This window comes from Aquarana catesbeiana, linkage group LG02 (assembly GCF_042186555.1).
Source record: "Aquarana catesbeiana isolate 2022-GZ linkage group LG02, ASM4218655v1, whole genome shotgun sequence".
Taxonomy (NCBI): Eukaryota; Metazoa; Chordata; class Amphibia; order Anura; family Ranidae; genus Aquarana; species Aquarana catesbeiana.
Window position 1 is genome coordinate 443,748,366 of NC_133325.1, and position 24,553 is coordinate 443,772,918.

The 24,553-nt window shown below is 40.7% G+C and overlaps 1 protein-coding gene across 2 annotated transcripts in view; it reads left to right on the forward strand.

The window, feature by feature from the left end:
* Positions 1–24,553, forward strand: part of EPB41 (erythrocyte membrane protein band 4.1) — a 294,248-nt gene that overhangs the window by 13,787 nt on the left and 255,908 nt on the right. Inside the window, exon 1 of one of the 2 annotated variants that reach the window (XM_073615540.1) lies at positions 6,039–6,371. The exons of the other annotated variant lie outside the window; for it this stretch is intronic. The gene's annotated coding sequence lies outside the window, so the exon portion shown is untranslated. Of the gene's footprint in view, positions 1–6,038; positions 6,372–24,553 lie in introns of those variants that run through there. 2 annotated transcript variants of the gene reach the window in all.

Consider the following 24,553-nt stretch of genomic DNA (forward strand, 5'->3'; position numbering starts at 1 on the left):
AATAAGAAAAATAAAACTTGAATAAAAATAAGTAGTATTATCTTATTTGGGGTGATTTCTGTAGTTGACAGTCTAGTCGGCCAAGTTTTACATTTATTCAGTCCTGATGAGTTTACAAAACCTGTACATTTTTATTCATGAGTTTAGCCATGCTGTTTCTGCCTGACTGGTATGTTTTTTATGTTTCAGGACCACTACTCAATGTCTCTAAATAAAATTACATAGTTGGTCAGGTTGAAAATAAAAAAAAAAAAAAAACGCAATCTAGTTCAACTAACAAAAAAAAAAAAAAAGAACACAAATAGAAGACCTCTATATATGCTATCCCATACCCACTGTTGATGTAGAGCTATCTTTTTCAACCAGAGTGCCTTCTGGGTTCCTCAGGGGTGCCTTGGCAAAATGCCTAAAAATTGCCCAAAAACAAGCCAGCAGGTTGATCAAGCCTGCCTTTTTTGTTACACAAATCATATTTTTTTTTTTTTTTTAATTGTGTAGATTACAAACTTGGACACTGTGAGTGAGGCCAGCTGCTTGCATCCTAACAACTGATGATATCATAGGTTGATAAGAAGGCCATCAGGCACCAGCCTCCTTGTTTTCCCCTCTCTTGTCCCTCTCCATTACCATGGGGGTCACTTTTAGCCGAGTGAAGGAAAACAGGAATGCCAAAATATTAGCCAGCACTAGTGTGCAAAGGTGTATTAGCTTTGTAATAATAAATCATGTTGGGTGTCGTACCTGTGTGGATTTTGCTACATTATATAAAGCTATTAGTTCTTTGAATTTTAGAATAGGGTGCCTTGAGATTTGTGCAGAATTTTAAAGGGTGCCATGACGAAAAATGGAAATCCAGATACATTTTGTGAATTTAGGAATGCATCCAGCTCTTGTTTTTTAAAAAAAAAAAAAAAAAAAAACTAAATAAAAAAAGTGTATCTAAACTTTGAAACTCAAGGAAACATGCTGTCATTCTCCTGGACACTGAGACAGCTGCCGAGGGACCCCAGAAGACCAGGTTCAGGGCCACTCTCTGCAAAACCAGCTGCACAGTGGAGGTATAACATGTTTGTTATTTAAAAAAAAATTGCCTTTACAACCCCTTTAAGTCAACACTACTCCTCCTGTGAGTAGAAACCTCCTCACTCAGGCACACATCTAACTAGAATCCCATGCACTGATGAGAAATGTAGTCTAAGGCCCCTTTTACATGGTCGGACCGTTCAGGTCCGCCTGTCCGTTTTGATGGCGGACCTGAATGGGCACTCCATGCTAGTCTATGGAGCGACGGATGTCAGCGGGGGACATGTCCGCTGACATCTGACCCGGTCCGATCCGCTAAAAGCAGACGGATGCCCCTATGTTCGCATCCGCTGCTGGCGGATTGGATCGGGTGAGATCTGACGAAAGCAGACATGCTGTCCGTTTTCATCCGATCCCTCCATAGACAGCAGCGGCGCTGGACAAGCCCCTCCCCGCTCAGTGAGCAGAGAGGGACCTGTCATCCTCCAGCTCGGCGGAGATCAACGAAGAGATCTCCTGCTGAGCTGGCAGACTCCGAGGCAGCGGATCCGCCTTGTGGGAATGATGCCTTAAGCTGGCCATACATTAAACAATTTTCTTCTACAATTTTCCTTTAGATTTACCAAAACCATATAATATGAGGTCAAACCTTAAACACTTTACATTTTTCATGCAATCAGGCAGGTCCTTCTAATACATAGTTGAAGGTAAATCTAAAGGAAATTGAAGAAAAAAAATGTATAATGTATGGCCAGCTTTATCTTGCAATTAAGGTAGGAAATGACGTGCATTGTCCGTTTTTCTCCTCCCATCTACCCTGCGGTACTTGGCATCCACTTAGCAGTTGATGACATCACAGAACTAAGTACAGTATATGGTATCTCCTAAAGAAAGAAAGCAGTTATTACAGAACTGTAATGGGTTTAAACTGATTTCCTCATGGGACAAGAAAGTGATTGCTGAGTATGATTCTGAAGTTGGGCTTTAGAGCATAGTTAAATAGCCTACACTTACCTATGGTATACACTGTACACAGTCTGCAGTGCTCATACCTACAACATACTCCATAATTTATTATGCAAAGAGTTTCACTTACATAAACCTAAAAAAATCAGTATAAAAAAAATCCAGCCACATGTGTAAACACAGATCCAGAGTGAGAGTGTACAGTGCATTTCCTGCTATGTGTACACAGTTATAGTGAGAAGTTAAGGAACACTGTTGCCAATAATAAAGTTCTGTGTAAAGCTGTGCTACATTCCAATCAGAATAGAGCTGCAACTGTCACATGACAGTGTGAACCTACTAATTGACTGCAGTTCTAGAAGTTCTAAATGGTTACAATGATGGACTATGTGTGTTCAGAAGATGACCAGCTCAGCTGTTGATTAATTCATGTTGGCTCTCATATCTTCTGCCCTGCATCACTGTACAGAATAGCGATGCTGTGCAGGGGATTGTTGGGGGACAGTGATTGGATCTATGGGACTTAACCACTTAAGGACTGAAAGATTTGCCCCCTTAATGACCATTTTTTTTTGCGATACGGCACTGTGTTGCTTTAACTGACAATTGCGCGGTTGTGTGACGCTGTACCCAAGTAAAATCGATGTCCTTTTTTTTCCCCACAAATAGAGCTTTCTTCTAGTGGTATTTGATCACCTGTGATTTTTATTTTTTGCGCTATAAACAAAAAAAAAAAGCGACAATTTTGAAATGATTATTTATATATTTTTTTACTTCTTGCTATAAATATCCCAAAATTAAAAAAAAATAAAAAAATTCTTCATCAGTTTAGGCCAATATGTATTCTACATATTTTTGGTTAACAAAAACGCAATAAGCGTATATTTATTGGTTTGAGAAAAAGTTATAGCGTCTACAAAATAGGGGATAGATTTATGGCATTATTATTATTATTATTATTATAAAATATATATATTACAATATATTTTTTTAATAGTAATGGCGGTGATCAGTGATTTTTAGCAGGACTGCGACATTGCGGCGGACAGATCGGACACTTTTGACACTTTTTTTGGACCATTGACATTTATACAGCCATCAGAGCTAAAAATAGCCACCGATTACTGTACAAATGTTACTGGCAGGGAAGGGGTTAACACTAGGGGGTGATCAAGGGGTTAAATGTGTGTCCTAGGGAGTGTTTCTAACTGGGGGGGGGATAGGAATGCCTAGAGGAGGAGACCGATCGTTGTTCCTAAGCAGTAGGAACAACAGACCAGTCTACTTTCCCGGCAGTATAAATTAACCCCTTATAGTAGTGATTATCTGCTGTTTTTTGTACTATAAAGGCTCATTTTGACTTATGCTGGCCATACAGGTATCAATTTTTTGATGATAATATTTGTACTGTCATACATAACATTATATTACAGTCCTGTCCAAAAATCTGCAAAAAAAGAACAGCGTTTTAGGTCTTTAAATAAAAATTTTGTTCTTGGAGTCCGATATGTACCAGATTCAACCTTTTAATAATACTGTATGTATTTCTCTTCTGTCTGTTATTCTCAGAGTGGATTAGATATTTTATTACCCAACCATATAGCTGGTTATTTATATTTACCACTGCATATAGATATTTAAGAATAAATAGTATTTTTTTTTTTTTTTTTTAAACTTTACAAAGTAACTGAACTATGAAAATAAGGGAAGGGTTTCCGCGCTCACGGACCTGAAGGCTTGCAGCCCCCCTTGCACTTACCCCCGAAGGGGTGAGTTAAATAATAAAGAGAAATTAATTAGGGTTGAATGGCGCTACCTTATCAGGGTACCTTGATTTAATAAACCTCAAAGGAATCAGAAAAAATATAATAGTAAATTCACCCCTTTAGCCCTCATTAGGTAGTGGATCTAGATGTCCTGCGTTACCTGAGTGGGCTGTACTAGCAGGTCAGTCTCATACCTACATGCAGGTGTACACCCTGTGGCTAATCAACATAAATTAATTAGGTGACAGTTTATAAAAATCAATGGTGACAATCCAAACATAAATAAAGTAAATAAATAAAATTAGATAAAACACCACGGTACAAAATTATATAGATCCCCGAATGTGTCCAAATGTGCTTATAAGCATAAAGGTGAATTTAAATAGTCCCAACATTAGACATATAGTGCAGGACTGCACATTAGATAATATAAAACTGGTGAAAGATTAATGAAAAGGTTGCTGAACAACTTAGTGGAAAAAATTGATGAGAAAAAAATATATATAATAGTGTAAAAAATAGTGTATCAAAATCCAAACCGGAAGTAAAAACGTCTGTGATAGGTGACTTTCGTGAACACAGCTGATCAGATCCAGTGACTTGCGGTGCTCCCCCTCAAAGATCCCCACTCACCAGCTCCCTGCACCCCTGCAGGGGTAGTAGGCATGTAGTAGTAGGCAGCAATAAGGTGTGTATGGGTCCTCAGGGTCCACCGCTCCAGCTGTAAGGTATCCTTCAGTATATCTTCTAGGACTGCAATCTGCCATGTGCAGCAGCTCTCCTGGGATGATCCCAGGAAAGCTGCTGCACATGGCAGATTGCAGTCCTAGAAGATATACTGAAGGATACCTTACAGCTGGAGAGCTGCTGCACATGGCAGATTGCAATCAGAACACCTCTGATTTTATAATTCAACATGTAAACAGTCCGATGGATTTCCAAATACTGTATGTCACCATATAAGCTCTGTTTACTGTTAAAAATAACTGTGACATGCAAAACTCCGGTGGGTGTAACAAGATGTCTGCTTGCCCCCTCCACGGTGTATCCTTACTGTGGAGGAGTGTGGGGTGTAGCAAGATGGTGGTGACTGAATGTCACTTCTGTTACCATTTCTGACTGGTCGCCATATCTGATGGAACACTTGCAAACAGCTTCTTTGAGGCGCTTTAGAAGCGGTGTATACACTGCTCCTAAAGCGCCCCTGCCCATTGAAATCAGTGGGCAGCGCTGCCAAAGCGCCATGGCAGTGGCACGTTTAACCCTTTATACGGCTGCTAGCGAGGGTTAAAAGCGCCCCGCTGGCGCCTGAAAAGTGACGGTAAAGCGCTGCTAAAACTAGTGCCACTTTACCGCCAATGCTCCCACGCTGTCAGTGTGAAAGAGCTCTTATAGTGTGTACCCACTTTTAGAGTGCTAACTTTGGATGAAAAGTCTGTTCTGTTGAAATTTTATCTAATTTCCCCTTTTACCTTTTTTTAAATTTTATTTTTTTGATCATATGTAAATGGTCTCTGCATTTCCAAGTGCTCATATTTACTGTAGCAAAGTGTGCTTAGCGCAAGTCAAAATGTTCTTTCATGAGATATAAAGTGCATTGGAATATGCAGTAACCCATAACAACCAATAAGAAATCTGATTACACTAAACTAAAATCTGGTTGCTATAAATTTTTTATTTTTTTTTTGCTCTTCGCAGTGCCTTATGGAATAAGCCTCTTAACTGTTAGTCTCCAAGCAACAACAAAAATATCCATTGGTTAGGGATCACTGCTTAACCATTTTTTTTTTTTCCTTTGTAGAAACACTACAGCCTTCCATCTGCTGTATAAGGGCACCATATGTATGGGCTTTTGTTCACTCCATCGACCCCAATCAGACCTTTTGTAGATCCCATTTTTACTCAACATGCAGATATATGTCTCTGTGCATGTTGGGGGAACTCTGCTCAGAAGGGCATGTGTGGAAGTAAGCAGCAATGATTAGCGAATAGTGCAAATATTTTGCATTCAGCCCGATCAATCAAGGTTTTGAAGCTGAATGGTCAGATGTGTCATTTTTATTTTCTATACATCCTTGTGTAGCATGGCTTTGTGCTGCTTGTCTGTCTAGGACTTTCTCCTCCTTCCTCTACCTCTCTGGAGACTGCAGGTTACAGCTGAGCCTGAACTCCATCAAAATAAATAAGCCCTCCTCTATCCATCGTAAACAAAGCCTCCTCAGCCACCTCCCCCACTTTGATACGCCCCTTTCTCCTCCATAACACTGTCTCCTGGTACATCCTCTTTTGTGTTCCCTCACAATATTCCCATAGTGTGGAAAATGAAGAATTAAGCATCAGTACAATAGACTGGAAGGGACATTTGACAAGGGATGGGAATAAACACATGCAGGGACCCTAGAGAGTATGTGTATGGAAGTGTTTTTTAATCATCCATGAGGGTTCCTGAATAAATTCATCACCTCCTCCCCTTTGCTTCCCTGGTAGCATAAAGAAATCCAGATAGGTGGAGAGGAGGCGTTCATAGAGGTATGATAACCTATTTACTGACGAAGCAGCAGTCACCTGGAGGGTAGCTGACAAAAAGCATTCATTGCTGATGCTTGGTCCTTAAAGGTCAGTGTCTTGTCTAATTGTATGTTATTTCTGCGTTTATTGAAGGGGCTTTAGCAGCAGCATGGTGTACAGTTAGCTATAGCCGGAAGATGTCTGTTTTCATTCCTGTTGCATGCATTTGGAATGTGTACACGTTCTTTGCTTTATCCATTTCAAGCACAAATTGTCTTTATGATTGCAATACCAGGCAGGCTTGAAATTGAAATACATGTAAACAGAATGATGTTAGTATTGTGTATCTTTAGTAGGCAGCAACTAAGTCTACTTGTGTTTCTTCCCAGAATTGTGCCTTATTGCTGCGAAGGCTGCTTGTGCTTCATATTTTTTGTATTTTTTTTTTTACTTTTAATATTTCCAGTGGTTATTAGGGCTTGCCACATTTAGAATGCTTCTACCTGAAAAAACGAATTTATTTTGCAAGCTATCTGAATAATGTGTGCGGTGTATTAAAAAAATAGTAGTGGAGTATTGTCATTTGCATAGCTTTGTCATGCGTTTGTGGATGTCTGGATTGTGGTCATCCTTTTTTTTTCAATTTTTTTTTTATTTGGTTGTTTGTTTTTGCTTACTGATCTCTAAATATAAACGTACTATTGTGGTGGTGACAAAATCGCAGAATAGGAGTTATGTGACACAAATGCCAGTGCCCTTTTAAAGGAATAGCTGAATAAGATTCTTGACCACATGAAATTTTTTCCAAACAATGCAATCCATAGAGCCATGTGTTTGGTTTCCGGGAATGTTACTTGTGTATCTTTGCTCACTCTAACACCCTCAGTCCTAATGTTTACTTGTATTGTTCTCTTGCTGGACGCCACACTCTACAGGTTAAGTGACTTTTCCTATTCACATAAATGATAGGTACATTTATCAGGATAGGGAAAGCAAATTTCTCTAGTTTTTACATCTTATGGTCTCATTTTCAGATACTAATTTCTGAATGAATCTGAATAAATTGCCTTGTATTTCCTAAAAAAAAAAAAAAAAAAGTTATGTTTTTTTAACTTTCTTTTGGCATAGTATGTTATTGATATGTTTGTATTTGTTTTAAATCTAGTATACTAAAAAAATTCTAGGGTTATCTCTGAGCTGTCAGTTTATACTGCCATTTATGTTGAGAGACTATGTCTGACGTGGTCAAATAGCACTTCTTATACCATATGACGATCTACTTTATTAATGTGGCATTGGCTTTTATTTCAGGTACTTTTATATAGCACTGTCAATTTTATGCAGAGCTTTACATATACATTGTACATTCACATCAGTCTCTGCCCTGAAGGAGCTTGCAATCTAAGGTCCCTAACGCACATTCATACATACACATACTAGTGCCAATTTTACACAGTAGCCATTTAACCTGCCAGCATGTCTTTGGAGTGTGGGAGGAAATCGGAGTACCCGGAGGAAACCCACGCAGGCATCGGGAGAATATGCAAACTCCAGGCAGGTAGTGTCGTGGTTGGGATTGGAAACAGTGACCCTTCTTACTGCTAGGTGAAAGTGCTACCCACTATACCACTGTGCTGCCCAATTTAATTGCTCTGTCAAATGTTTCTTCATGCATTTGGTCAGACATGATCGCTTACTGGTTATGCTGTTCAGAACTAACAGTATTTAACATAGTTGTAATCAATTGATCCAAAAGGGAAAGTTCTGCAGGTACCTAGTTTTGACGCCCCCCCCTCCTTCTCCTGCAGCCTTCTGGGACAGATCACCGGTCTCAAACTGCGGGACCATTCACAAAGCGCTGCAAACAGTCACAGCCGGCTGCCCAAAGTCAACTTCTGGAGCCAGTGAGGACAGTGCTGGATTCCTGTACAGTGACATATTATTTGAAGCCAGCAGCTATAGTATTTGTAGCTGTTGACTTTTTAATTTTTTTTTTTTTTTTTTTTAGAGAACAGCTGAAGAACTGCTTTAAAGTACAACTGGAGGCAACATTTTTTGTGTTTTGCATTGCGTGGAGAGGAATTTGATCCTCTGGGGGTTTTTACTTGCTGTCTGTACACCTGTTAGAAAGATTCACCCTCTGTTTGTCTTGTTTACTCTTTATCCCTGAGAGTGAAAGAAAACCCCAAATTTGGGTTTTTACCAGAACATAAATAGAGTAATAAATCTTTTAATCATCCCACTAGTTCTGATGGTAACCAGAGATGCCCTCACTTTTGAAGGGATTTCCTCTCGTTTTATGTGACAGGGAGTGAGGAGAAATCCCTGTGATGGGATAAAGATGGTAAAAAAAAAAAAGACAGCGGTTGCAACCCTCCAAAATGAAAAAAGGTTTGACTTTTAAGATAAAAATGCATATAGGAAAATATTGGAAATTCTCAGCAAGGCTTTATGTACACAGGACGTTTGAAAACCTCTTCTAAACGCTGGAACTTGACAGCTAGTAACCAACGGTTAAAAACTTTTACTTGCCACGTTTATGAGCGTTTGCGTTTAGAAGCGTTTGCAGATAACTTTAGTAAACCCTCCCAAATGCCCACAATACAGGAAAAATCTCTCTCTCTCTGCATGCGATTTGCACCCACACTGCGGTGCCATACACACCCACACTGCGGTGCCCCCCCCCCCCCGCACTGTATTCGGATCGCAATTTAAATTGTGGCAGAAACTAATGATAATGCACCATCCACATGAATTTAGCTTATACCCCCCTAGATAGATCTAGAGATACAGTGCATCTGGAAAGTACTCACTTTTTCCACATTTTGTTATGTTAGAGCCTTATTCCAAAATGGATTAAATTCATAATTTTCCTAACAAATCTACAAACAATATGACATGAAATGTTGTCATATGACAACATGAAAAAAGTTTTAATCTTGAAAAAGTTGAAATCTTTGTAAATTTATTAGAAATAAAAAAGGGGAAAAAAAAAATCCCATCTACATAATTATTTAGAGTCTTTGCTCAATACTTTTGTTGAAACACCTTTGGCACCAATCACAGCCTCAAGTCTTTTTGAGTGATTCCACAAGCCAGGCACACCCATTTTTGGGCAGTTTCTCCCATTCTTCTTTCAGGACCTCATGCTCCATCAGTTTGGATGAGGAGCGTTGGTCGTTTTCAGATCTCTCCAGGGATGTTCAATCGGGTTCAAGTCTGTGCTCTGGCTGGGCCACTCAGGGACATTCACAGTTGTCCCGTATCCACTCCTTATCTTGGCTGTGTGCTTAGGGTCGCTGTCCTGTTGGGAGATGAACCTTTACCCCAGTCTGAGGTAGAGCTGCACAATTAATCATCAAGAATCGTTATCATGATTAATCGTCAAGAATCGTTATCGCGATCTTGACTAAAGTGTTTCACAATTCTTTCTATGCAAAGAATTCTCTCTGCTCTTCTGAAGCCACAGCCCTCAAAAGAGAGGAAGAGAAAAACTGGGCAGTCTGCCAAGAAACAAAACATTCTTTTATTAGTTGAACTTAAGTATAAACATTGTAACAACTTGTCAATGGAATAGACTTCCTGTGTAAGTGAAAATAGTTGAACCACTTAGGTGTCCGTTTATGAAGCAGTGAAATCTATTCACTGCTTCGTTCTCCGGCATTCACAGTGAAGATCTTTCTCCTCTGTGTGCCAGTTTATGAAGCTTTGTAGATCGCTTCACCTTTGGAGGAGTGAAGAGATCTACAAATGCTTTCAACAGTGGAGAACGGCCCCTGATACTGGAATCTCGTGAGACTTTACGAGATTACAGCACCAGAAATACAGAGATGTCAGTTTATTAAGCAGTGATAAATTATCACCGCTCAATACACGGACAGACGGCGTGAATTACTGTTAATAAAATAATGAGTCCCCCTACATTATATACATATGTATACACACACACAATATATATATATATATATATATATATATATATATATATATATATATATATATATATATATATATGTGTATACACATTATATGTATATATGTATACACATAAATATGACAGGGGGACATGCTTACAGTGTTGGGGGGTCTGAACGAGGCATAAGGAAGTTAAAAATCTTCCTCCTTCCCCCTCAGATCCCCCCAGATTTCCTCTTCACTTCCCGATTCACCATCTCTGAGCTGGTGAACCTGGGAGTGTGAATTCTGACTCCGATCGCCAGTGAAGCGGTGAGATCACCGCTTCATAAACTGGCCGTTTCTGTGTCATTCAATGAGGATTCTCCGTGTGTAGAGATAATCGGCGGGAGAACAAGTTCAAACATGTTCTCCCCCAATTATCACTGTTTCATAAACTGTTTATGGACTGTGATCAGCGGCGATCCTCGGGATCACCGCTGATCACTGCTTCATAAACGGACACCTTAAACTCTAAACCTTTTTCTGACATTTGTTGGTTTCAAGTTAAAATAATTTTTTTTGCTAGAAAATTACTTAGAACCCCCAAACATATATTTTTTTTAGTAGACACCCTAGAGAATAAAATGGTGGTTGTTGCAATATTTTATGCCACACTGTATTTGCCCAGCAGTCTTTCAAATGCAATTTTTTTGGAAAAAATTACTTTAATGAATTAAAAAAAAAAAAAAAAAATCTAACCAGTAAAGTTATCCCCTTTTTTTTTTTTTGTATAATGTGAAAGATTTTACGTCACAAGAATCGTGAGAGAATCGTGATCTTTTTATTCTAAACAAAAAAATCGTGATTCACATTTTGGCCAGAATCGTGCAGCTCTAGTCTGAGGTCCAGAGAACTCTGGAGCAGGTTTTTATTAAGGATGTCACTGTACATTGCTGCATTTATCTTTCCCTCGATCCTGACTAGTCTCCCGCTTCCTGCCTCTGAAAAACATCCCCACAGCATGATGCTGCTGCCACCATGCTTCACTGAAGGGATGGTATTGGCCAGGTGATGAGCGGTGCCTGGTTCCAAACTACCTCCCTATAGGGATGATGGAGGCTACTGTGCTTATTTGGACCTTCAATTCTGCAGACCTTTTTCTGTGCCTTGATACAATCCTGTCTCGGAGGTCTACAGACCATTCCTTGGACTTCATGGCTTGGTTTGTGCTCTGACATGCACTGTTAACTGTGGGACCTTATATAGACAGGTGTATGCCTTTCCAAATCATGTCCAATCACCTGAATTTACCACAGGTGGACTCCAAGTTGTAGAAACAGGATGATCAGTGGGAAATGGATCCACCTGAGCTCAATTTTGAGCGTCATGGCAAAGGCCACATCTGAATACTTATGTACGAGTATTATTTTTTTTAAAATAAATTTGCAAAGATTTCAGACTTCTTTCACGTTGTTGTTATGGGGTATTGTTTGTAGCATTTTGAGGAAAATAATAACATGAATCCATTTTGGAATAAGGCTGTAACATAACAACAAAAAGTGGAAAAAGTGAAGCGCTGTGAATACTTTCCGGATGCACTGTATGCTAGTATATTATAGGTAGTTCATAATTGACAATTGGCTTTATAATCGTAATAAACCCATTGATGCTGCACTTAGCTGGCGCCCCCTTGTGTTCCTTTCTTGTACCCACAATATCCTGCTAATTACTGTGCCACAAGTGACAGCCTCATATAAAATGTGCAAAGTGGTTGGAGGGAAGCTTCAGAATGGCAAAGATGTTTTTATTACAAATTATGTGAGCAGACTGCAGTTCCTTTTTAAGGAATAACTACATAAAAACGGTTAGAAACTACATAGCAACCAACAGCTGTTGGGACATCATGTATAGCAGTCAGTAGTGCCATGGTGCCCCCTATATTGCTTGTTGGTGAAAAAAAAAAAAAGACCAACCGCTGTGCTTAGTGGTCAATTATGTCATGAGCATCACCAACCCCGTTAGTGGGGAAAAAGGCGTTGTGTATTTGGTGTTTGGGGGGGTGACATTGATGTTCAGTAGGGGACATTAGTGCTAAATGTTACTCAGGTTGAATATGATTAACATGTAAGCCCTGGTTTACACCAGTGCAGTTTTGAATCCGCGCTACTTCAGTGTGACTTCAAAGCAGTGCAATTTCATGTGCAGCTTGCTGATATCTGTGCGATTTTAATTTTAGCTCTCGTTCACATTGAATACAGCTTTGAATTTGTGCGACTTCATCTGAAATTTCACATCAGTGCGACTTCGGGAACGACTTGAAAGGCATCTTTGCAGCTTCATTCACAGGTCTATTGTAGTCGCACTCAAATCACCAAAAGCACAGAAATAGTGCAGGAACCGTTGTTGCAAATGGTATAAAAGGCTGCCGGTCACTCTGTCACCTGTCACAGAAGGTGCATGGGACTTTTAGAATCTCTCTTGGTCACTTTACAGCCTTTTACATGTTGATTTATGTTCAGCTAGGTGGGTAAAGGAGAACCACCCTGGGTGAGCACAGTGCTGGATCCCTGGACAGGTAAGTTCAGCTGAACTCGCACGATTTCATTCCCGCATGTCAGTTCCGGCTTCGGGGGCGATTTCAGAGACATCTGTGTGGGTTTCTGCACAGATGTCTATGGAAATCGCACCCCGAAGTTACCAAAAGTAGTACAGAAACTACTTTTGGGAATCGGTGCGGCGCCACAAATGCGGCATCGCACCAATTCGGATGGTGCAATTGCAGCAGATTTTGCATACAATTTGACATGTCAAATCGCTCCAATGTGAGCGCCAAAGGTCAACTGCTGACTTAATTTTTTAAAAAGTGACCGGAGAACCAATAAATAGCAGTCCTGTGAAATAAGTCAGCCTTTTAAGTGTGTGTCTGAGCAAAAAAAAAAAAACAAACAAAACATTATATCTCTACAATGTGTGCACTTTTTCAATGTTTTTCCTCTTTAGAAATGCCACAAGTACAGGAAAATACCTGTTTGCCTGCCAGAAATTTAGTGAGCTTATAGCTCCTGTTTGAGCCATCTCTGCTGCACTGAAATCCCAGGAAGTGTTATCCACACATACCTTTTGTGTTAGAGGAGTTCTGTAGTCCAACAAGAGAGCATTGGCAAAGGCTGACAGCTCTGCTAGTGATTCCAGTGCAGCAGGGGCTTTGTGTTGACAACTCAAGTAGGAGGATAGGAACATACAAGCATTCTGCCAGATCAATGTTTTTTCTGTGCGCCTTTGTAAATGTATAAAACGGAGTCATGTTTTCTGGGAAAAAGCATATCGTATCTGTATGTATATTTATAGTAAATGTTTTTTTTTTTTTTTTTTTTCCCCAGACATACGCTTTAAACACTTCTTGGTGCCAGCTACATTGCTGAATGCTTCTGTTATGGTTATTTGCATATTTGGGGCAAAAATCAACTTCAACCCTTTAAAAAGAGATCACCTAATACCCTTTAAAATGTGAACATTTAAATGTTCACTTTAATGTGAAAAATTTTCACAGAATATATGAAATATTTGAGTATTTCTTGCAATAATTCTGTAGGTTAGGAGTAGGGATGAGCCGAACACCCCCCGTTCAGTTCGCATCCAGAACATGCGAACAGGCAAAAACTTAGACGAACTTACGCGAACACCGTTAAAGTCTATGGGACATGAACATGAAAAATCAAAAGTGCTAATTTTAAAGGCTTATATGCAAGTTATTGTCATAAAAAGTGTTTGGGTACTTGGGTCCTGCCCCAGGGGACATGGATCAATGCAAAAAAAAGTTTCAAAAATGTCAGTTTTTCCAGGAGCAGTGATTTTAATAATGCTTAAAGTGAAACAATAAAGGTGTAATATTCCTTTAAATTTTGTACCTGGGGGGTGCCTATAGTATGCCTGTAAAGTGGCGCATGTTTCCTGTGTTTAGAACAGTCCGAGTGCAAAATGACATTTCTAAAGGGAAAAAAGTAAATTAAAAGTACTATCGCTAGTGCTGGCTATAATGAATTGTCGGTCTGGCAATACACATAAAAGTTCATTGATAAAAACAGCTTGGAATTTTCCCACAGGGGAACCCCGAACCAAAATGAAAAATAAAAATGTGTGGGGGTCCCCCTAAATTCCATACCAGGCCCTTCAGGTCTGGTATGGATATTAAGGGGAACCCCGTGCCAAGATTCTAAAAAAAAAAAAAAAAAAAAAAAATGGCGTGGGGGTCTCCCTCAAAATCCATATGGATTTTAAGGGGAACCTTGCGCCAAAATTAAAAAAAAAAAATGGCATGGGGTCCCCCCAAAAATCCATACCAGACCCTTATCCGAGCACGCAACCTGGCAGGCCGCAGGAAAAGAGGGCGGGACGAGAGAGCACCCCCCCTTCCTGGACCGTACCAGGCCACATGCCCTCAACATTGGGAGGGTGCTTTGGGATAGCAGCCCCCCCAAAGCACCTTGTCCCCATGTTGATGGGGAGAAGGGCCTCATCCCCACAACCCTTGCCCAGTGGTTGTGGGGGGCTTATCGGAATTTGGAAGCCCCCTTTAACAAGGGGACCCCCAGATCCCGGCCCCCCTGTGTGAATTGGTAATGGGGTACAAATATAACCCTACCATTTCACAAAAAAAGTGTAAAAAATGTTAAAGGTAAGAGACGGTTTTTGACAATTACTTAATTAATTTCTTCTTCTTTCCCCGCTTCTTCCATCTTCTTCTTTCTTCTGGTCTTCCTTCTGTGTTGTTCTTCTTTCAACATCTTCTTCTTCCCCCTCTTCTTCCTCCGCTCTTCTCGTCCGGCTTCTTCTCCGCTTCGTCCTCCGCACGATCCGCCTCAGTGGGAGTCTTTTGTTGTGTGACTCTTCTGTTGAGGTGACCGTTCTTATATAATGGAGGGTGGGGCCACCGGTGACCCCGCCCCCTCTGACGCACAGGAACTTCACTGTGCATCAGAGGGGGGCGGGGTCACCGAGTGGCCCTTCCCCCCGTTGTATATCGCTATTCGGCGAACGGGCGAACAGCCAATGTTCGAGTCGAACTCATGTTCGACCCGAACATAAAGCCCATCCCTAGTTAGGAGCAGATATCATCAGAGTTATGAAATGTGTTTCCTAAAGTTGCATTGCATTGATGCATTTCCATTGACTTCTGAAGGCCTTCTACCACACTCTAATGCAGAAATAAAAGCAGACGTGACCACCACTAAGTCATATACAGGCAAGATGTCCCTTCACCTGTCTTCACTTGTCTTTTTACCTCCCAAGCCTTTCCCCTGCACAAGTCTTCAGTATAAGGCAGACGTGTTCTTGCTAGCTACTCTAGCCGTAATCCAGCAGTATAATAAAGATAGAAAGATAGCCTGATGCCAGGGATCGCTTAGAGAAAACATAATCTGCTTTCTTATACACATTGGAATAGAGCTGCATTTTTTTTAATTGTACATTTGAGTTTAGGTTTACAGTCCTGTTTTTAGTAGCACTGATTGCCTGTGACTCCACCATTAGGATGATTATTCCATCTTTTTTGGTGAGGTTTAAAAATGCATACTTCAGTGAATTTAGTTTGAAAACTTTATGCTTGTTAAAGGCTACCATTTGTTTACGTGTTGTTTTACAATCTGCTTTATCTTGAATCAGCTTGAAACGTTATCGGCCTTGCCAGATGTCCTGAGTTACTTTAATGATGTAATCCTGTACTGATGAGGTTTTCAGCTATGCTCTCTACACACTGAAAAAACATGAGGCTTAATGTACTATGTTAGAAGGCATTTAAATTATCCCAGTGCAGTGTGTGTGTGTGTATATAATATATATATATATATATTCACTAGAACAATTTTGCTATTTTATTGAATGGTTTAAAAAGAACTAGAGCTACAGCTGCACGATTTTGGCCAAAATGAGAATCACAATTTTTTGCTTAGAATAAAAAGATCACGATTTTCGCGATGTAAAATGTTTCACATTATAGAAAAAAAATTGGGCTAACTTTACTGGTTAGGTTTTTTTTTTATTTTAAATTCATTAACCACTTAAGCCCCGAACCATTTGGCTGGCCAAAGACCAGAGCACATTTTGCGATTCGGCACTGTGTCGCTTTAACTGACAATTGCGCGGTCGTGCGACGTGGCGCCCAAACAAAGTTGACGTCCTTCTTTTTTTTTTTCCCACAAATAGAGCTTTCTTTTGGTGGTATTTGATCACCCCTGCGGTTTTTATTTTTGCGCTTTAAACAAAAATAGAGCGACAATTTTGAAAAAAAAAAAACATTTTTAACTTTTTGCTATAATATCCCCAAAAAATATATCAAACAATTTTTTCCTCAGTTGCTGATACGTACTCTAAATTTTTTTAGTAAAAAAAAAAATCGCATTAAGCGTTTATTGATTGCTTTGCGCAAAAGTTATAGCGTCTACAAAATAGGGGTTAGTTTTATGGCATTTTTATTAATATTTTTTTTTTTTACTAGTAATGGCGGCGATCTGATATACTCACGGAGCTCGTGCGTGCACACGACCACATGGCGGAAAATTCAAAGGGACGTACCTGTACGCCCATTTGCCCAGCCATGCCATTCTGCCGACGTAAATGTACATGCGGCGGTCGTCAAGTGGATAAAGTAATTTTTTCCAAAAAAATTGCATTTGAAAGTCTGCTGCGCAAATACAGTGTGACATAAAATATTGCAACAACCACCATTTTATTCTCTAGGGTCTCTACTAAAAAATATATATATAATGTTTGGGGGTTCTAAGTAATCTTCTAGCAAAAAAAAAAAAATGATTTTAACTTGGAGAAACAAATGTCAGAAAAAGTTTTAGTGGTTAAACTTTCCTCATTTACACACAAAGTCTATTCCTTTGACAAATTGTTACAATGTTTATACTTAAGTTCCACTGCTAAGTCTCGGTTCACACTGGGACGACTTGTCAGGCGAACTAGTCGCCTGACAAGTAGCGTCCCGTTCTGTGCAATGGAACCGTGTCGCTCCGACTTAGAAAAAGGTTCCTGTACGACTTTGGGGACGACTTGCATTGACTTCTATACAGAAGTCGTTTTGCAAGTCGCCGCTGAGTCGTGTCCTGGGTCGCCTGAGGCAGTCGCGCTGCAAGTCGTGATGCCTCAGTGTGAACCGACCCTAAAGAATGTTGTGATTCTTGGGAGACTGCCCAGTTTTTCTCTTCCTTTCTTTTGAGGGTTGTGGCTTCAGAAGAGCAGAGAGAATTCTTTGCCTAGACAGAATCGTGAAACACTTTTGTCAAGATCGCAACGGGGAAAAAATTGCGATAACGACTCTTGACGATTAATCGTGCAGCTCTAAAAAGAACCAAAGGTGATTGTGAAAAAAGAAAAAAAAATGTATTTCCCTTTTTACAATTTCCGCTCAGCAGCACACTTTGGCCAAAAATTTGTTTCCCACTTTTACCATTTGAGCTTTGCCCTGCCTCTCCCCAGGCTAACAGAGTATCCCAGAAATGTCCCTTCCAGTACCCCAAACCTAGCTAAGAAGCATGTTTTCTTCAGATTTACTTTTTCCCATCCCCCAACTCACTCCCACCCCCTGACCCATCAATGCCCTTTGAAATACCACTACTTGGTGACTACACAAATAGCAGTTCAAGGCACCTTTCACATTGGCGGATATAATTCAGCTTTTAGCTGCAGATAGATCAAGTTATCTACCGCAGCTAAACTCACACAATGCTTTCCTATGGCCCCATTCACACACTGCATTTAGCAACGGTTTTGTTACATGGGGTTTTGTGCGGTTAGAAAAAATAAATTTTGACTGCGTCCAGGACCGATTTTATTGCAGCTGTCCTGCACATAACCACAGGTAAGCGCAGTGTACTATTTCTCCTGCAGATAGCAGCAGCAGCAGCAACAAGGAAAGAAAAAAAAACAGGAAGCACATCAAAAATGGCAAGAATATTTAAACGCAGCCGCATCTAAACGCAGCTGATTGCAATGTACAACTGCAGGTAATCGTTGTGCCTGAAGTAGAAAGTCAGCCAAAAACTAACTCAAAATCTACTGGCAGCCACATCCTACATCACTATACATACCTTTTCTGCAGCCGATCCGGTCTGGTCCCATGCTAAGCTGCCAGCAGTGGCTTCTCTGTGCAGGCATGTGCAGAAGAGGCAGCTGATAATGGAAGCCCCATAGTAATGCCCCGTACACACGATCAGAAAATCGTAAGGAAAATGCCGCTTTCGAAGCGATCGTACGATAATCGGATCGTTAGTACAGAGCTTTCGAGAGCCGATCAGGACAGTTCATCCGATATTATTCTATTGGACATGCACGAAAATTTTTTTTGTACGGTGCCAGATCGTACGATTTTCTTTAATCGGTACAGCTATTGTTCGAACATGCAATACAAATGCATTACAACACATGACATCACTTCAAAATTTTTTTTCTGTTGTACGGGAATTTTTGTGACTTTAGTAAACTCATCAGATTCAATCTGAGATTTGCATGCAAAAAAAGGACGATCATTCGTCTGATAATCTCATCCTGTGTACGAGGCTTAAGTCTATGGGTGACATCACTTCTCAAGCATTTCCTAGCCGTTGTCGGCTTTTTCTTTGTACACAGCATCCTCCAATGGAGACTGGACTGGATCGGCTGCAGAAAAGGTAGGTATAGCAATTTTTGTCCTACAGGATTAAATGGATTAGTCTCTGGCTGCCAGTAGATTTTCACACTGGGGCACTTTTCATGCATTTTAATGCTAAAAATCGCCCCTGAAAAGCGCCTCTCAAGCCACCCCAGTGTGAAAGCCCGAGTGCAGGACAGGAAAAGTCCTGTAAGCAGCATCTTTTGGAGCGGTCGGGGGAGCAGTGTATACACCGCTCCTGCACTGCCCCTGCCCATTGAAATGAATGGGCAGCGCTGCAGAAACGCCGCAACACGTGTGCTATTAACCCTTTCTTCAGTCGCTAGCAGAGTCGGGCCTGATCCCTGCGATCGCTAACAGTTTTTTTTGGTAGCGTTTTGGTGAACTGGCAAGCACCAGCGGCCTAGTACACCCCGGTCGTAGTCAAACCAGCACTGCAGTAACACTTGGTGACGAAAACCAAGCACCGCCTTCAGGCTTTCTAAGGGCGTAAATTTTTGATTTCACTCTTAACTGCCTATCACAGTTTCGGAGGCCATGGAATGCCCAGGTGGCACAAAACCCCCCCAAATGACCCCATTTTGGAAAGTAGACACCCCAAGCTATTTGCTGAGAGGTATAGTGAGTATTTTTCAGACCTCACTTTTTGTCACAAAGTTTTGAAAATTGAAAAAAGAAAAAAAAAAAGTTTTTTCTTGTCTTTCTTCATTTTCAAAAACAAATGAGAGCTGCAAAATACTCACCATGCAAATAGCTTGGGGTGTCTACTTTCCAAAATAGGGTCATTTGGGGGGGTTTTGTGCCACCTGGGCATTCCATGGCCTCCGAAACTGTGATAGGCAGTGAAGAGTGAAATCAAAAATTTACACCCTTAGAAATCCTGAAGGCAGTGATTGGTTTTCTGGGCCCCGTACATGGCTAGGCTCCCAAAAAGTCCCACACATGTAGTATCCCCATACTCAGGAGAAGCAGCTAAATGTATTTTGGGGTGCAATTCCACATATGCCCATGGCCTGTGTGAGCAATATATCATTTAGTGACAACTTTGTGCAAAAAAAAAAAATGTGTCACTTTCCCGCAACTTGTGTCAAAATATAAAATATTCCATGGACTCAACATGCCTCTCAGCAAATAGCTTGGGGTGTCTACTTTCCAAAATGGGGTCATTTGGGGGGGTTTGTGCCATCTGGGCATTTTATGGCCTTCAAAACTGTGATAGGTAGTGAGGAGTGAAATCAAAAATTTACGCCCTTAGAAATCCTGAAGGCGGTGATTGGTTTTCGGGGCCCCGTACGCGGCTAGGCTCCCAAAAAGTCCTACACATGTGGTATCCCCATACTCAGGAGAAGCAGCTGAATGTATTTTGGGGTGCAATTCCACATATGCCCATGGCCTGTGTAAGCAATATATCATTTAGTGACAACTTTTTGTAAATATTTTTTTTTTTTTGTCATTATTCAATCACTTGGGACAAAAAAAATAAATATTCGATGGGTTCAACATGCCTCTCAGCAATTTCCTTGGTGTCTACTTTCCAAAATGGGGTCATTTGGGGGGGGGGGGGGGGGTTGTACTGCCCTGCCATTTTAGTACCTAAAGAAATGACATAGGCAGTCATAAACTAAAAGCTGTGTAAATTCCAGAAAATGTACCCTAGTTTGTAGACGCTATAACTTTTGCGCAAACCAATAAATATAAGATTATTGACATTTTTTTTTACCAAAGACATGTGGCCGAATACATTTTGGCCTAAATGTATGACTAAAATTTAGTTTATTGGATTTTTTTTATAACAAAAAGTAGAAAATAATATTTTTTTTTCAAAATTTTTGGTCTTTTTCCGTTTATAGCGCAAAAAATAAAAACTGCAGAGGTGATCAAATACCATCAAAAGAAAGCTCTATTTGTGGGAAGAAAAGGACGCAAATTTCGTTTGGGTACAGCATTGCATGACCGTGCAATTAGCAGTTAAAGCGACGCAGTGCCAAATTGGAAAAAGACCTCTGGTCCTTAGGCAGCATAATGGTCCGGGGGTAAAATGGTTAAATGCACCCCGCTAGCGGCTGAAAAGTGCCGCTATAACAGCGGTAAAGGCCCGCTAAAACTAGCGGCGCTCCACTGTTAACGCCAGCACCGTTTTAGTGTGAAAGGGGTCTTAGAGTTAATTTTTGGCTGAACTTCCACTTTAAAGCTGTGCATCAGCCATGTAGAGATAACTGCTCTTGGTTTTACCTGCAGACAGGCAGGTAAAGGTGGGTGGTCTGTAAGTATACTGTATTTCACTGTATATGGTGTAGATTTTGATTTTGGGGTTTAAGGCCTCATGCGCACTGGACGTTATTTTACAGCTGGTCCTAGGGGCGTCTGCCTTTTTTTTTTTTTTTCCCCCTGCATGTTAGCCCATGTGTCCACGGGTGAGTTTATGACGCTAATTTTCTTCTGTCAGGAAGTTTTACAATAAACCGGTGTGCATGAGGCCTAAAGGATAAGTTCACCTCTGCAGCAATAATGTTACATGTTCCAGCTCCTTCCCCCTCTCCCCCTGAATCCCCCTCCCCATAATGGGTAGAAGTGCCTCTCCCCACAATCGTAACCCCTTATCAAAAACAGTGCAGCTCCACCCACACAGCCACGCCATTCATTCAAACTACAAGTACCATCTGCCAGACTTGTAGTTGCAGTGGACTGCTGGGGGCATTGGTGAACGCTCTCATAGTCCAAAGATATGTCCCCCAGCTTTCAAACAGAATGGCTGTACAGCGATATGGGCTGAAAGCCAGAGGACATGTCTACAGGAGCTTACAATGCACCCATCATCTACTGATCACGGGTGCAATACTTTCCAGATTCCTGCAAGAAAAAATAATAAATGCAAGTTTTTTTCTGAAAGAATATGTGCATTTATTATTTGGCCTTTAAGGCCCCTTTCACACCGGTGGAGGCTGCCAGCGGACTGGCCTGCTCAACATGGGGATCTGTCTGGTGATCCATGCTGAGCAGGTGGATGACAGGTCTGACATGGACGCAGCTCGCTGTCCTCTATGGGCAGTCGGATGGAAATGGGCCACCTGTCCATTTCCATTCAACTGTCATCCGAACCTATCTGCCAGACAGATGAGGAAGAGATCCCCATCTGTCTGTCTGTTTTTAGCAGACCGGATCGGTTGTTGGCAGGTGTCAACGGACATGTCAGTTGACATCCGCTGCTCCGTAGAGAGCAATGGATGGTCCGAATGGGTCCACCTGAAAAACTGATCAGCGTGAAAGGGGCCTTAACCACTTCAGCCCCGGAAGGTTTTACCCCCTTCCTGACCAGAGCACTTTTTACAATTCGGCACTGCGTCGCTTTAACTGCTAATTGCGCGGTCATGCAATGCTGTACCCAAACGAAATTTGCGTCCTTTTCTTCCCACAAATAGAGCTTTCTTTTGATAGTATTTGATCACCTCTGCCGTTTTTATTTTTTGCGCTATACACGGAAAAAGACCGAAAATTTTGAAAAAAAATGATATTTTCTACTTTTTGTTCTAAAAAAAATCCAATAAACTCAATTTTAGTCATACATTTAGGCCAAAATGTATTCGGCCACATGTCTTTGGTAAAAAAAAATGTCAAGTGTATATTTATTGGTTTGCGCAAAAGTTATAGCGTCTACAAACTAGGGTACATTTTCTGGAATTTACACAGCCTTTAATTTATGACTGCCTATGTCGTTTCTTGAGGTGCTAAAATGGCAGGGCAGTACAAAACCCCCACAAATGACCCCATTTTGGAAAGTAGACACCCCAAGGAATTTGCTGAGAGGCATGTTGAGCCCATTGAATATTCATTTTTTTTGTCCCAAGTGATTGAACAATGACAAAAAAAAAAAAAAAAAAAAAAAATTACAAAAAGTTGTCACTAAATGATATATTGCTCACACAGGCCATGGGCATATGTGGAATTGCACCCCAAAATACATTTAGCTGCTTCTCCTGAGTATGGGGATACCACATGTGTGGGACTTTTTGGGAGCCTAGCCGCGTACGGGGCCCCGAAAACCAATCACTGCCTTCAGGATTTCTAAGGGCGTACATTTTTGATTTTACTCCTCACTACCTATCACAGTTTTGAAGGCCATAAAATGCCCAGATGACATAAAACCCCCCCAAATGACCCCATTTTGGAAAGTAGACACCCCAAGCTATTTGCTTTGAGGCATGTTGAGTCCATGGAATGTTTTATATTTTGACACAAGTTGCGGGAAAGTGACAATTTTTTTTTTTTTTTTTTGCACAAAGTTGTCACTAAATGATATATTGCTCACACAGGCCATGGGCATATGTGGAATTGCACCCCAAAATACATTTAGCTGCTTCTCCTGAGTATGGGGATACCACATGTGTGGGACTTTTTGGGAGCCTAGCCGCGTACGGGGCCCCGAAAACCAAGCACTGCCTTCAGGATTTCTAAGGGCGTACATTTTTGATTTTACTCCTCACTGCCTATCACAGTTTCGGAGGCCATGGAATGCCCAGGTGGCACAAACCCCCCCCAAATGACCCCATTTTGGAAAGTAGACACCCCAAGCTATTTGCTGAGAGGCATGGTGAGTATTTTGCAGCTCTCATTTGTTTTTGAAAATAAAGAAAGACGAGAAAAAAAATTTTTTTTTTTTCTTTTTTCAATTTTCAAAACATTGTGACAAAAAGTGAGGTCTGCAAAATACTCACTATACCTCTCATCAAATAGCTTGGGGTGTCTACTTTCCAAAATGGGGTCATTTGGGGGGTTTTTTTGCCACCTGGGCATTCCATGGCCTCCGAAACTGTGATAGGCAGTGAAGAGTGAAATCAAAAATTTACGGCCTTAGAAAGCCTGAAGGCGGTGCTTGGTTTTCGGGGTCCCGTACGCGGCTAGGCTCCCAAAAAGTCTCACACATGTGGTATCCCCATACTCAGGAGAAGCAGCAGAATGTATTTTGGGGTGTAATTTCACATATTCCCATGGCATGTTTGAGCAATATATCATTTAGTGACAACTTTGCGCAAAAAAAAATAAAAAAAATAAAAAATTGTCTCTTTCCCGCAACTTGTGTCACAATATAAATTATTCCATGGACTCAACATGACTCTCAGCAAATAGCTTGGGGTGTCTACTTTCCAAAATGGGGTCATTTGGGGGGGGTTTGAACTGTCCTGGCATTTTATGCACAACATCTAGAAGCTTATGTCACACATCACCCACTCTTCTAACCACTTGAAGACAAAGCCCTTTCTGACACTTATTGTTTACATAAAAAAATAATTTTTTTTTGCAAGAAAATTACTTTGAACCCCCAAACATTATATATTTTTTTTAAAGCAAATGCCCTACAGATTAAAATGGTGGGTGTTTCATTTTTTTTTTTCACACAGTATTTGCGCAGCGATTTTTCAAACGCATTTTTTGGGGAAAAAACACACTTTTGTACATTTTAATGCACTAAAACACACTATATTGCCCAAATGTTTGATGAAATAAAAAAGATGATCTTAGGCCGAGTACATGGATACCAAACATGACATGCTTTAAAATTGCGCACAAACGTGCAGTGGCGACAAACTAAATACATTTTTAAAAGCCTTTAAAAGCCTTTACAGGTTACCACTTTAGATTTACAGAGGAGGTCTACTGCTAAACTTACTGCCCTCGATCTGACCTTCGCGGCGATACCTCACATGCATGGTGCAATTGCTGTTTACATTTGACGCCAGACCGACGC